Source organism: Mastomys coucha, unplaced genomic scaffold, assembly GCF_008632895.1.
Source record: "Mastomys coucha isolate ucsf_1 unplaced genomic scaffold, UCSF_Mcou_1 pScaffold15, whole genome shotgun sequence".
In the NCBI taxonomy this organism is placed as follows: Eukaryota; Metazoa; Chordata; class Mammalia; order Rodentia; family Muridae; genus Mastomys; species Mastomys coucha.
The window spans coordinates 102141838-102144123 of NW_022196897.1; positions in this window are offsets into that span (position 1 = coordinate 102141838).

A 2286-nucleotide genomic window follows, 5' to 3' on the forward strand; every position below is an offset into this window, starting at 1 on the left:
TGTCTATGCTGTATCACTGGATAGACGTTCAGTTACAGCTCATACCAGAGTCTTAGCACAACACAGACCTCTCCTTTAGGGTTTCCTGTGGTGCCCAAAAGATGGCTTCTAGTCTTCTCATCCTGTTGCCTCTAAATGAACCCAGCTCACCTACACAAGTGCTGGGAGCAACAGGAAATGCCCTTGGGCCATGGGCAACCTCCTCTGGAATTTGTCTAGACTATTTCCCTTAGTGAGATTAGGAAATTTGCTTAAGGTCAGTGCCAGAAACTGGCAAGACTGGGATTCACATCTGGGGGATGCCCACTGTACATGGATGATGGGCTCGTCACCAGGTTCCCAACATCCAGTTTCAGGGAAAAAGCGTTCTGCCACTTGACAAGTGACCTGGTCCAAGCCAAGAATGACTCTATTCAAGAGATCAAGTATAGAACATGAGAGACTCTTCAGCATGCATGAGTTTGTGTTTTAATTGCTCTTCTCCAGAAGACATCTTGCAAATGGTACATGCCTCCAATTACTGAAGATCTGTATTGAAACCAGTTACTGTATTCACTGCCATTGCCTTGAGATCAAAGCATAATAAACAGATTTCATGTTTTCTAGCAACTCAAGCTTAGGGGGCTGGGAGTGGGAATTCAGATATGAAAAATGAATCTGAATTGCAAGTGTGTGCTTCTCTGGCCAGGATAAGGTAAACACCAGGGACAAAATCACTGATCTGTAGAAGGATAGGTACTACTAAAAGGCTATTTTCTAAAGTCCCTAAAGCTCTGAGCCCAAAGTTCATATAAGATCATGCAATAATAACTCATATAACAGTTATTTTACCTCAGAATGACTTACTTGGAAAAAGTCATGACTTGCTACTCCCATAAGCCCCTCATCATTCTATTTTTGAAAATTCCCCACCACTGGTTTTTGTTGGATCTTTTTTTTTTCTTCTCCCTCAGAGCATTCTTGACATGTTAAGACTTAGCTCCGATCTTTTTTGAGAACGACATAATTGGCAGGAATGTGATCAAGGGCCCTATTCACTCAAAATGTACACATGATCTACATGGGCAAGTTGTGTTGGTTTCAGAGTCACATAGATGCAGCTTAAACACACACACACACACACACACACACACACACACACACACACAGAGAGAGAGAGAGAGAGAGAGAGAGAGAGAGAGAGAGAGAGAGAGAGAGAGAGAGAGAGAGAGATTTCCAGATTTGCAGATAGTTACAATAATAGAGTAAGAGTAAGCATGTGTCAGCACACCCAATCTACTCTGTTTTGTCTTGTCTTTCAGAGCTGGTTTTGAAGCATCCTTAGGTCTGGTGATACTCAGGAGACAAAACTGTAAGGCTGTTTTGATTCAAGTTTTGTAGTCTCCATAGTCCTTGTGCTGTCTGCCTGCCTCCTGATAACCAAGGAAAGTCTCACAATCCTTTAGCTGTTGTGTTTCTGAAACAAAATAGAACTATCTTCCTGTCAGATACAACAGGGCTGCATACTGCTATTTAAAGATCATTTAAAAATAAGTCGGTTTGATCCTTTGTATCTGAAACTCACTGAAGTCACATACAAATAGAGAGTACAAGATTGTAATCTCCATTTTTATAAAGTATGGAGATGCCAAACATTTTGTCTCACTCTCTTTCTTGTGATCAGGTGTCAAAGTATTCCCTAAAGTCTCCAACCAAAGAAAATCTTCACCCACATCTTCCCATCTTCCCATCTTCAAGAGGCATGGTTCATCCAGGAACTCAGAGGAATGTGGATCACCACTTCCAAACGATAAGACTGGCTCCAGTCTAAGCCAGGCAGTGGTGTTACATGTCTTAAATCACAGCACTTAGGAGGCAGGGGCAGGTGGATCTCTGGGTTTAAGTCTAGCCTAATCTACAGAGTGAATTGTAGGACAGCCAGGGCTATACAGAGAAACCCTGTCTCAAAAAAAAAAAAAAAAAAAAAAAAAACATAAACAAGCAAACAAAAAAGATTGGTTCTAGTCAAAAGTGCAGAGGATTTCTTAATAACTGGGTGTGTTCGTGGATTTTTACTTAGTCATAATGAAAAAGAAAAGTATGCATTTTTTCAGAAAATGGATTGAACTGGAAACTGCCGTGTTAAACAAAATGAGTTAAACTCACAAGAGCACATGTCATGTTTTCTCTCTTGCGCATGTACACATACATACATACATATATACATACATACATACATACACACATACATGTATAAATTTCTCAAGCAGATAAATTAGCATGTGCAGAAGGAGGAAGGATAGCATC